The sequence below is a fragment of the Physeter macrocephalus genome, chromosome 21 (genome assembly GCF_002837175.3).
Source record: "Physeter macrocephalus isolate SW-GA chromosome 21, ASM283717v5, whole genome shotgun sequence".
Lineage (NCBI taxonomy): Eukaryota > Metazoa > Chordata > Mammalia > Artiodactyla > Physeteridae > Physeter > Physeter macrocephalus.
This window is the reverse complement of record NC_041234.1, coordinates 29,499,370-29,512,624: the sequence shown is the minus strand read 5'-3', so window position 1 is coordinate 29,512,624 and position 13,255 is coordinate 29,499,370. Positions and strand designations below refer to the sequence as shown.

The 13,255-nt window shown below is 40.3% G+C and overlaps 1 pseudogene; it reads left to right on the top strand.

The window, feature by feature from the left end:
• Positions 1-4,260, top strand: part of LOC112062448 (uncharacterized) — a 29,424-nt pseudogene extending 25,164 nt beyond the window's left edge.
• The last annotated feature ends 8,995 nt before the right edge of the window (positions 4,261-13,255 follow it).

The following is a 13,255-nucleotide window of genomic DNA, read 5'->3' as shown; positions in this document are numbered from 1 at the left end:
CAGACCTACTAGAGAATGGACTTGAGGACACAGGGATGGGGAAGGGTAAGCCAGGACGAAGTGAGAGAGTGGCATGGACATATATACACTACCAAATGTAAAATAGATAGCTAGTGGGAAGCAGCTGCATAGCACAGGGAGATCAGCTCGGTGCTTTGTGACCACCTAGAGGGGTGGGATAGGGAGGGTGGGAGGGAGGGATCACAAGAGGTCAGAGATATGGGAACATATGTATATGTATAACTGATCCACTTTGTTATAAAGCAGAAACTAACACACCATTGTAAAGCAATTATACTCGAATAAAGATGTTTAAAAAATGGAAACATAACGTAAAAAAGGAATTCATATTTATTTACAGGTATAATGATTCATGCATTGATAATGAAGAAGCAGCAATATGATTGCTTTATGGTAGCCTAGCCTATACACTAATGAATGGTTATAAAAATTTTATGGCATTCAGTATTTCAGTTATGTTCATAGTACAGTATTGGAAACATTGTCATAATAATAATAAAAAAAAACCCGGACTTTCCTGGTGGCGCAGAGGTTGGGAATCTGCCTGCCAATGCAGGGGACATGGGTTCGAGCCCTGGTCCGGAAAGATCTCACATGCCACGGAGCAACTAAGCCCGTGCGCCACAACTACTGAGCCTGCACTCTAGATCCCGCGAGCCACAGCTACTGAAGCCTGTGCACCACAGCTACTGAAGCCCGCACACCTAGAGCCTGTGCTCCGCAACAAGAGAAGCCACCGCAATGAGAGGCCCGCACACCGCATCGAAGAGTAGCCCCCACTTGCTGCAAACAGAGAAAGACCCTGCGCAGTAACGAAGACCCAACGCAGCCAAAAATAAAAATAAAATAAAATATAAATAAATTAAACAAAAAACCACTTGTGATAATAGGCCGATTCACAGTTTCTCCAATAATGAGAGGGAGAGGAATATCGTACAATAATGAAATTCTTTGAAAGCAAAGTTATAAAACAGCAAGAAAACTAACACTTTATTAATTTTATATTAAATAGCACTCACCTTATGCGTATGTAAGGATAGACTATCCACTTCAATACTTCAATACAAGCCTTGCACACAATGTTCTACATGTATATTTTCATATATTTATTAAAAAAAATCCATGTGTAAGTGGACCCTACTGTTCAAACCTGTGTTATTCAAGAATCAACTGTACTCAGCAGTTGGCAGAATCCCCACATTGGTTCCCTGACCGGTGTTGTGAGGGCTAATATGGTGAGAATAGCCAAGTGGAAGCCACTAGAACTGCCTCTACCTAGGAAGATAGTAAACTAAATGCGGTACTGCATTCCTGAGGGATTGCAGAGATTAGTGCCTCCATCAGTGACTTGAAGGATGCAGGGGTGGTGATTCCCATCACATCCCTATTCGCCTTGCCTATTTGGCCTGTGCAGAAGATGTATGGCTCTTGGAGAATGACAGTCAATTGTCATAAACTTAACCAGGTGGTGACTCCAATAGTAGCTATTGTACCAGATGTGGTTTCATTGTTTGAGCAAATTAACACATCCCTTGGTACCTGGTACACAGCTATTGATCTGGCAAATGCCTTTTTCTCCGTGCCTGTCAATAAGTTTCACCAGAAGCAGTTTGCTTTCAGCTGGAAAGGCCAGCAATACACCTTCACTGTCCTACCTTCACAGGTACACCTTCACAGGCCTATATCAGCTCTTCAGCTGTATGTCATAATTTAGTCAGCTGTGATCTCGTTTGCCTTTCTCTTCCACAAGATATCACACTGGTCCATTATGTTGATGACATTGTGCTGATTAGATCTAGTGAGCAAGAAGTAGCAAACTACTCTAGACTTATTGATAAGACATTTACGTGCCGTGAAGTGGGAAATAAATCTGACAAAAATTAAAGGTCATTTTACATCAGTGAAATTTCTAGGGGTCCAGTAGGGTGGGGCATGTTGAGATATCCCTTCTAAGATGAAGGTTAAGATGTTGTATCCCGCCCTCCTACAAGCAAAAAGAGGCACAATGACTCTTGGGCCTCTTGGGATTTTGAAGGCAACATATTCCTCATTTGGGTGTGTTACTCTGGGCCATTTTCTGAATGACACATAAAAGGTACTAGTTTTGAGTGGGGCCCAGAACCAGAGAAGGCTCTGCAACAGGTCCAGGCTGCTCTGCCATTTAAGCTGTATCATCCAGCAGATTCAATAGTGCTTGAAGTGTCAGTGACAGATAGGGATGCTGTTTGGAGCTTTGGGCAGGCTCATCTAGGTGAATTACAGCACAGGCTCTTAGGATTTTGGAGTAAAGCCCTGCCATCATCCACAGATAACTACTCTCTTTTTGAGAAACGGTTGTTGGCTTGCTGCCAGGCCTTAGGAGAGACTGAATGCTTAACTATGGCCACCAAGTCACCTTCACGGTGGAAATGACCCACCAAGCCAAGCCGGGCGTGCACAGCAACACTCCATCATCAAACGGAATTAGTACATATAATACATGATTGGGCCCGGGCAGGCCCTGAAGGCACAAATGTCCACAGTCCCCAGTCCTCCTACGCTACCTTCTCTCCCCCAGACTGCACCTATGGCCTCATGGGGAGTTCCCTACGATCAGTTGACAGAGGAAGAAAAGTCTCGGGCCTGGTTTATAGATGGTTCTGCACAACATGCAGACACCACCCTAAAGAGGACAGTTACAGCACTACAGCCCCTCTCTGGGACATCCCTGAAGGACAGTGGTGAAGGAGATTCCTCCCAGTGGGCAGTGCTCCTGGTTGTTCACTTTGCTTGGCCAGACATGTGATTACATATCGATTCATGGGCTGTGGCCAATGGTTTGGCTGTATGGTCAGGCACTTAGAAGGAACATGACTGGAAAATTGGTGACAAGGAAATTTTGGTAAGAGGTATGTGGATAGACCTCTCTGAATGGGCAAAAACCATGAATATATTTGTATCCCACGTGAATGCTCACTAAAGCATGACCTTAACAGAGGAGCATTTTAATAATCAAGTGGATAGGATGACCCATTTTGTGGACACCAGTCAGCCTCTTTCCCCAGCCACCTGCCTCATCGCCCAATGGGCTCATGAACAAAGTGGCCAAGGTGGCAGCAATGGGGGTTGTGCACAGGCTCTGCAACATGAACTTCCATTCATTAAAGCTGACCTGGCTACGGCCACCACCGAATAACACATCTGCCAGCAGCAGAGACCAACACTGAGTCCCCTCTACAGCACCATTCCCCGGGGTGATCAGCCAGCCACCTGGTGGCAGGTTGGTTACATTGGACCACTCCCATCACGGAAGGGGAAGCATTTTGTCCTTACTAGAATAGACACTTACTCTGGATTAGGGTTTGCCTTCCCTGCACTTAGTGCTTCTGCTAAAACCACTATCCACGGACTTACAGAATGCCTTTCCACCATCATGGTATTCTATATAGCATTGCTTCTGATCAAGGAACTCACTCTATCGCAAATGAAGTGCAGCAGTGGGCCCACACTCATGGAACTCACTGGTTTACCATAGTCTCCACCATCTTAAAGCAGCTGGCCTGCTTTGGAATGACCAGCTTTGCAATATGGAATGGCCCTTAGAGGACTCAGTTACACTGAGTAATACCTTGCAGGTGATAATACCTTGTAGGGCTGGGCAAGCTTCTCCAGGAGGCTGTATGTGCTCTCAGTCAACATCTAACATATGATTCTGTTTTTCCCATAGCCAGGATTCATGGGTCCAGGAATCAAGGGGTGGAAATGGTACCTCTAGTGACCCATTAGCAAAATTTTTGCTTCCTGTTCTCATATTATGCTCTGCTCGCCTAGAGGTCTTAGTTCCTCCAGCAGACACAACAATGATTCCATTGAACTAGAAGTTAAGACTGCAGTCTGTCCATTTTGGGCTCCTTATGCCTCTGAATCAGTAGGCAAAGAGAGTTACTGCTGTGGCTGGGGTAATTGATCTTGACTACCATGGGGAAATTGGGCTGCTATTCTATAACAGAGGTAAGGAAGAGCATGTCTGCAATACAGGAGATGCCCTAGAGCATCTCTTGGTATTGCATGTCCCGTGATTCAAGTAAATGGAAAGCTACAACAACCCAATCCAGGCAGGATTAGTAATGGCCCAGACCCTTCGAGAATGAAGGTTTGGGTTGCCCCTCCTGGTAAAGAACCACAACCACTTGTGGTGCTTGTTGAAGGCAAAGGGATTATGGAACAGAGGAAGAAGGTATTTATGAATACCAGCTGTGACCACATGACCTGTTACAAAACTGAGGACGGTAACTGTCCTGAGTATTTCCTCCTTTTTTGTTATATGTTTATGTGTATGTTTGTGTGTGTATAATACCTTTCTTTCCTTCCCTCTGTTAACCCCTTATCATGTAACATAAGATGTATTCACTTTATATCATAGTATTTAAGTATTGTTATTAACTTTGCATCATAGTATTTTAGTTACAGGATATCAAGAAGAAGAGTAAACTTGACTCAAGGACTTTACCTTCTCTTCTGGGGAAAGACTTAGTGCATTTTCAGTGTACGCAGGATCCTTGTATCATGTTAGGTGGAAAGATGACCTAGTTACTGTCTTCATTTGGAGAGTAAGTATGACTTTAGGAGATGTGTAAAAGTGCTGAGTTGACCGGGCTGGGGGTAGATTTGTGATGGTTAATTTTATGTGTCAACTTGGAGGGTGTTTTGGATGAGATTAACACTTAACTCAGTGTAAATAGGTTGCCCTCCATGATGTACGTGGGCCTCATCTACTCAGTTGAAGCCTGAATAGAACAAGAACAACCTCCCCCAAGCAAGAGGGAATTCTCCAGCAGGCGACCTTCAGACTTCATAATGTACCATCAGCTCTTCTGGGTCTCCAGATTGCCAGCCTTTGGACAGAAAGTGCACCACTGACTCTCCTTCATTTCTCAGCTGCCAGCCCACACTGCAGATTTTGGACTCACTAGTCTCCAGAAATGTGTGTGGCTGTGCATTGCAATGCTCACTTCATCCCCACCCTCTAACTGCAATAAAAATTCAAGTCAGTCTCCTTTCCTGTTCTCTCAAGACATTTTCAAACCAGCTTTGGAAGCCTGTCCTGCTCTCTCCATAAAGCCTTTTTTTGTGAGTAATAAATCTTTGAATATCCTCTTGGTGTGTTAGTAGTATCATCAGTCTTGACATCTGAACCAAATTTTGGATGGAGGTCCATTGTGTCTTTAGAGTGCCCATGACTGGTGGCCTCTGTTTACAGAAAGACTTCCTAGCTGGACATGTGAAGGGAAAATGGAGTTGTAGGGGAATGGCTCCTCCATGGTGGCCTGACACCCTTGCATGTCTCCACATAGACTTGAACTGCAGCTAATCTGAGTCTTGGTTAAATGCCTCATGACCTCCCAGAACATGAGGAGATGGAATGCTGTAAGGAGCTGGTACAAGGCCATCTCCCACACACCTCCTTATCTCCTCTAGGAGTTTGTCATGAGGCAGTTTCTCATCACATACCAGTTTCTGATGAGGTATGGGGCTTTCTGTCCTGTGCCCCTTAGAACAGACCTGGAGAACATAAAAGCACTCAGCTGCAGTCTAGATGTGGTTGTTCAGTAATGGAGTATCCCAAAACTTGCATTACCATCACACAGCCCCTTTTGTTTCTTTGTTGTCTTTTAGGGAATGTGGGGCAAGCGCCTGGGGAGCTGGCACCTTTGGCTCATTTTCCTTTGCACTGTAATATTTAAGTAATAAACTGTCTACATCTAAAAGTTGCTCATTGTATCTTTACCAGTCCAATCAGTCAGGTCTTGTCCTTGGCTTGTCTTGTATGTGTGAATTTGTTACCATATAATCCTGATTGTTAGTTATATCTTTTACCCATAAAATAAAATAATTAGCACACTTGTATTCATTCAACAGTTCTTAAACTTAATAAATACTGAGGGCTCACTATTTCTTTCAATCATTTGTATTTGAGAAGCCTTCAGTAAATTATCAAATGCAGCTGTGGGGGCCAGTTCACCACCTGAGCGAATATCCTATAGTACTTTATGAAGCTAAGAAGTTATGAATAGTTGGTACTGGAAGATTCTGAAAATGGAAGCATCATTTATAGACAAAATATTCTTCCCAATAAAGAGAAATTGGAGTATAAACCACAGTCTTATGGTGTCTCATTTTTCACATTTCCAGTAAACAAATACCTGGTAAAATAACAGCAATATATTTTTGACATGTAGGACGTATGACAATCGTTTATATAATAAAAATGTTATGAGCACCTGTGGCGCACCATGTTCCAGGCTCTGTGCCAGACTCTGGAGACACAGAGACAACCTGGTCTGGGTCACAGAGCCAGGGGACCTCAGAGTTTAGAAGGTAGAGACATGCAGGCTAATAAGTATAATTTTGATAAGAACTATCAAATAACAAAGCAATGGGGTACCTGGGAACATCAGAGTATACATCACCCCAGGAGATCAAGAAGGGTTTTTCAGAAGCAGTGCTGTTTACAAAGGCAGGGGCTATGATTGTCTCCATTTTTCAGATGAGGAAACTGAAGATTAGGCAGGTAAAGTAACTTGGCAGAGGCCACACAGCTAGCAGATAGTCAGGCCAACTTTGAATCATGGCCTGTTGGACTCTAAACCACTATTTGTTGTAATTACAACCATCACCTACCATTCTATTCCCCTAGCTCTGTTTGCCTCCAAATTAAAAAAATCTGCTAAAATCAGAGTAAACTCAAGTTAGGAAAAAACTTCCAGGGAAAGATGAATGAAAAACTTTTTGTAATTTTTCTGTTCCTTCTAACAGGGGAACCTTGAAAGTGAAAGCTCTGCCCAGCTGTGAGCAGTAAAGGGCTCTGAGGTAAACCTTTCATCTCCTCTCTTCCAGGAAACAGTTGTTTCTGGGGGAACTGCTTGCTCATGTGATTGGAACACAACCTAGAGGACAGTAAGGAGTAGAATGGGCAGCTTCATCTTCACAGCCCTTCACACTTATGAACTTATTTATTTTATTTATTTTTGGCTGCATTGGGTCTTTGTTGCTGCGTGTAGGCTTTCTCTGGTTGCAGTGAGCGGGGACTACTCTTCATTGTGGTGCCCAGGCTTCTCATTGCAGTGGCTTCTCTTGTCACGGAGCATGGGCTCTAGGTGCACAGACTTCAGTAGTTGTGGCACACAGGCTCAGTAGTTGTGGCTCACAGGCTCTAGAGCACATGCTCAGTAGTTGTGCTGCACAGGCTTAGTTGCTCCGCAGCATGTGGGATCTTCCCGGACCAGGGCTCGAACCCGTGTCCCCTGCATTTGCAGGCGGATTCTTAACCACCGCGCCACCAGGGAAGTCCCTTCACACTTATGAAGGTGTTTATCTTCCCTGGAAGCGACCTCCAATGTTGTTCTCACTTTCTGCCTGCTGCTCCTTGACCCACAAAATAAGACAGGACAGACCCTATGTTTGTTGATTTCCGTACAGCTTCATTAACTCTGACCTAGAAGGTTTTTAGCGTTTACATAATTCTAAGCGCAGTTCAAAACTGAAGGAATATCTGCAGTCTGTGAAACACAAAATGGTTCACTGCAGTCAAGAATGTTAACTACTTACTTTCCTGTGTCACCTACCTTCAAGTATAACTTTAAAATTAATGAATGTGTAACTAACACATTCTACAGCCATTATTCTTCTAAAAAACTATTCAAAAAAAGCATTTTGTGGATTTTTATAATTCCATAAATTTGCTCCCTGAAGACTTCACCCCTTTGGTTTTCACATTGATATGAACTGGACTTAAGTGTTGTCAAAAATTTTGCTCAAGAGAACATGAGGATCCATTCCCATTTTCCAACAGACATAAATAAAAATTTAACTCTTATTTCCATGGGCCAAATTGAGAAGAAAACTCCTAACAATGGTCTGTAGCAAGGGAAACACTAACTATTCCAGTGTATGTTGCCCCCCTCTTTTTGGGCATTTGACCTCTTGGGCCAGAAATGGCACCCCAGAGCCAACATTTACTAAACAATCTAAAATTTTTCTTCTTCTCAATGCCTCATATATTAGCTTTAATAAGAATTCTGATAACTTTTTGTTAACTTTTTATTACGGAAAATGTCAAATATACAAACGTGGAGAGAAACATATATAATGAACCATCATTTAACCATCACCCAGCTTCAACAATTATCAAGTCAAGGCCAGTCTTGTTTCATCAATATCTCCAACACAATTAACATTCAGACTTATTATTCTGAAGCAAATTCCAGACATCATTTCAACTGTAAATAGTTGAGAATATATCGCTTAAAGATAAGGACTCTTATTTTCAACATAACCACAATAATATTATTCCAACTAATATCAAATATCAAGTCAATTTTCAAATTATCCAGATTGTCTCAAAATGTATTTATTTTACAGTTTAGTCAAATCAGGATCTAAAATAGATCCATATATTACAACTGGAAAAAGATCCATATATTACAATTGGTTAAGTCTCTTAAATCTCTTTTAATCTATAGGTTCATCCTCCATTTCTTTCATTCTGGCAATCATTTACTGAAGGTACTAGGTCATTTGTCCTGTAGTTTCCTGCAGTCTGGATTCTGCTCATATCATCTCTGTGATGTAGAGTAATGTTTCTCTGTTCCCTGTATTTTCTACAGATCAGGAGTTATGTCTAGAGGCACAGTCAGATTTAGGTTTAAAATATGAAATATATTTTTTCATAGGTAGTGTAGTGTACTGCCATTAGCAGGCACATAATGTCTGGGATGACATAGACATATGAGTAAGAACTTTTGCTTTCTAATATCTCACAAATGCCTTTAAACACTTGTGTGACATCTGATGTACAAAAGCCACATATAAGCTAAACAGACAGCATTTTTTGCTGTACTAACAGCAGATTAGAAGGTAAATGCTTTACCACTTAGTGTCATTACAAAATATTAATTTTTTAGACAAACCTTCAGTGATGTCTACCATATTTCTAGTGATGTCTTATATGCTAGATATATAAAAAAAGACAAAGGAAATAAGTAAGGTCTTTGCACTCAAGGTCACATAACCTGGTGGGAAATACTGACATATAATCATAAAAGCACAAAAAAGGCCATAGGTGCCAAATTAGAAGTCTGTACAGATATAGTAGTAGTGCAACAACCTGGAGAGTAGTCATTGTAATAAACAGGGAGGAAGTGTCCAAAAGGATAGGACGAGCTGTGTCCTTGGGAGTGTGAAAGAGCTCACCTGTCTTCACAATTCCATTCATCATAGGGTTCACATACTTGATTCTTTCAAAGTAAATCTGAACAACATCTATGCCATTCACCTAAAAAAAAATATCTCATTAATAGTTTTATTGGTTCATCAATTCCTCTAGTCAACAAATATTTACTGAAGTATGGTTCATCAACCACTTTGTATTGGAAAAGCCTTCAGTGAATTATCTAATGCAGTTCCACTATAAGGCCACATGAGAGCCTGAGGAATAACAGATTGTCCTAGTTAAAATATAAAGCTAAGAAATCAATACACTAGTATTACAGTGTTATAGAAAACACTAGTAGTAGACATTTCTAATCTGTGGATCAATGACAGATGTCTCCAAATTTTAGCCACTGTTCTAGGCTCTGAGGATATGGGCAGGATTCAGGCTGAGTCCTAGTCCTCAAAGAGTTCATAGTCTAACAGGCCAAACAGTCATTCAGAAAGATGATTACAATACTAGAACAATGCTGAAAATATTTCCTGTTTTGCTTGGTGCTTCCACAAAAGGAACCCTGAAAAAGAAAACTCTGTCCAGTTGTTAGTACTATAGGTTTAAAGCAGCATTTTCACCTTCCTTTTCCCAGTTAACAACTATTGATGGAGGAATCGCTCTTTCTTCCACCTAAAGGGAAGTGAGAGGAGCAGCTCCAGCTTCAGAACCCTTTACCCATCTGTCCCAGAAGGGCCCTCTAATGTTGCTAGTACTTTAGAGCTGCCTATTCCTGTTGCTTACACACATGTGAGCCCGTGTGCACGCACACACACACCAATATTTATTTGATGTTTCTAAACACAAAAATATTGAAATATTTACAGTTCTTTTAAAATTAAACCATACAACAGAATTCAAAATATTTATAGCCACCCCCATCCCTTTCAGAGTTACTTCTTTCAACAGTGATCTGATCAGCAAAACAGGTTTCTTAGAAAACATAATATATTGGGCATCCAGTGAAACGATATATCAAACATATCAATATTACCTTTACTCCAACATGTCTTCTTAAAACTTTTGTTAAGGCACTTGCCCAGTTTGGGGGAAAAAACCTAGTCTTTAAAAAATATGCTGGAAACAAATTTCTACCTCATGTCTGAAAGTCTTAATTATCTTTTATCAATGCACTGTTTCCTTTCTGGAGGGAATGAATTGAAAGATTCATCTGTACATTTTTAGTGTAATAATCTTATAAATAATGCATGGGTGCTATGTAATGACTGTAGGAAGAAAATTCCAACTGTTGATGGATCAAGTTCTTGGAGGATGGACGTTAACTAGATACCATTTGGTTTGTTACCTCTGTGTCAACTGTTTTAAGCTGAAATCTTTGGATTTCTCTTTTAAAATGAAAGGCTTTTTAGGTTCTTTCATTTAACTTTTCTTGACTGAACTCCAAAAGCATAACAAGAACTGCCCATGTGAATGTGAAAGCTTAAAGTGTGATAACTGTAAAAAGTTCTTTTGCAATTTAGAAATGAAAGGAGTCTTACAGATAGCATAAATTGAAGATAACTGGGAACAGAAGATAATCCTAGCAAGTGATAGAACTCAATACAAATCTTTCAGAATTAAACACAGCAAATATCTGCAGGCTAACAAGAGTTGATTAACATCAACACTGTACTTTTCACATTTGTCAAATAGGAGTTGAAAAGTCAAAACAAGATGGTGCATTATTATCTCTAAGAATGCCATGTACAAGTTAAACCTCCCAGGTGCTTGTAGCAACATTTTAGATGGAGGCAGTATTATATATGAAATGGTCATAAAACAATAATCCAATATCACTGCTGTTACTGTACACTTTGAAAAATTTCAGGTTACTGAGAATATCATTCATTGATTTGGATTGTTAGAATAGGAAACGTCAACTTGTGGGATTTAGAAAGTTTGTTTAAAAAATAAGATATCTTTCTGTACAAAAACATATTTTTGAAACACATATTTGATAATTCTACATAATTTCGAATATGAAATAATATAATTGGTTTTTAAAAGCTGTTCATTCTCTACTCATTCCTTTGGCAACATTAGTTTTGTCAATTACAATACATACTTTATTTAGACATATTTCTATATAGCAAAGATCTTATTTTAAAAATTGGCACCAAAGTTGAAAAAGAAAATGTAGTGATATTCAATTCTACCAGTGATTGTGTTCTTTTTAAAAGGTTAATTTGTAGAAGAAAAAAGTATTTAAATTACAGTTATTATCCACTTATATTATTATTGATCTGTAGAATATTTTTAAGATGTTAAATGTTATATATAGAAAGACATCCCCCACCCATACTCTTTTCACAAAGTAGGCTTTTCCTTAACCTTCTTGAGAAAAGATCAAGAGTTCCAAGTTTCTACACTTTCAAAATTTCTTAATACAGAGCGCATTAACAGTGACCACTCCAAAGTTAGTTGACTGACACAAAATATCTATCAATAATGATAAAGAAATATGACACATTCTAGGTTGCCCTAAAAATTAAAAATGATCTTTCTACGTACCAATACCCACTTAATGAAGTAGGCTTTACTCTACCTACTTACTATGGCTAGGGGAATAAAGGTAGTTCCAAAACAGACCTATGCAATTTAGATAGGATCCCTAATTTCAAGCAAGTGCTGAGGCAAACGTAAGCGCTTTTAACTTGGCACCCAAAAAAGTCTGTCATGTGACACAAAACCTTTATCCTAAATCTTTAGGAGAGATCAGCCAGGTGTCCTAACAGTTTGAGAAGTCTGTAGCAGCTGCATATCCAGAAAGCTAACTCACTCAACTGGGATGTAATTACCATATAATATTCTAGTCCTTTGGCTACTGGTATTCAGACAAATTTAAGTGGACTATCACAAATTCAAATATGCAGACTTTCTTTCAAAGACTAATTTGTATTGAGAGAACCATGTAGTTCTAGGGCACTGAGAAAGGAGCAATGGGAGTTGGAAGTTGAGCACGCTAAATCACACTCAGAATACAGTTTTCATAATATGTACATATCAGGATATGTACATAACAATAACTTCCCGAGAGAGCATTTACTCTATAAAATAATATTTTGCTAAGCTACATTCCGGCTCAATGGGAAATGGCCATTTCAAGTAAGAAGTAAAAAACTACCAGCTGTGAAAATGTTCCGAAAATCGAATTATCTACATATGAATAAAGCAGTTTCTGAAAAGGGCAAATTAGATCACATATCTGAAGATAAAATTATTGTTCAGTGCGGAAAGAGCACATGATGTAAAATTTCCCTGGTGGTGCAGTGGTTAAGAATCCGCCTGCCAATGCAGGGGACACAGGTTTGATCCCTGGTCCAGAAAGATCCCACATGCCGCGGAGCAACTAAGCCCATGTGCCACAACTACTGAGCCTGCGCTCTAGAGCCCACGAGCCACAACTGCTGACACTGCGTACCACAACTACTGAAACCCGCATGCCTAGAGCCCGTGCTCCGCAACAAGAGAAGCCATCGCAATGAGAAGCCCGCGCACCGCAACCAAGAGTAGCCCCCGCTCGCTGCAACCAGAGAAAGACCGCAAGCAGCAACGAATATCCAACGCAGACAAAAAAAAAATTCTTAAATACTTCTTTGAAATTCAACACTGGTCCTTCAAACCAATTCCCATCACAGAAGGGCTTGCTGACAAGGCTAATGCTGTGAATGAGAAAACAACTTAAGAGAAAAAATTAATGCAGTTGCCATACAACCAAGGTGATCAGATTTTAAAGGCCTTCACTACAAAAAAACCACAAGACTGATACCAAAGTGCACATACACACACAGACACACGCAGACACATACGGACACACACACACGTGTGAACTGTAAAAAAAAAAAAAAAAAGAAACACAACACGTATACACGTGTACACACACACACCCGCCCCCCAAAGACTGGGTCGGCAGTTAAGGCACCTTTATAAAAAACAAACAAACAAACCAAAAAATCCCATGTGGCTTTGGCTTTCTGAAACGTGTTACAGTGC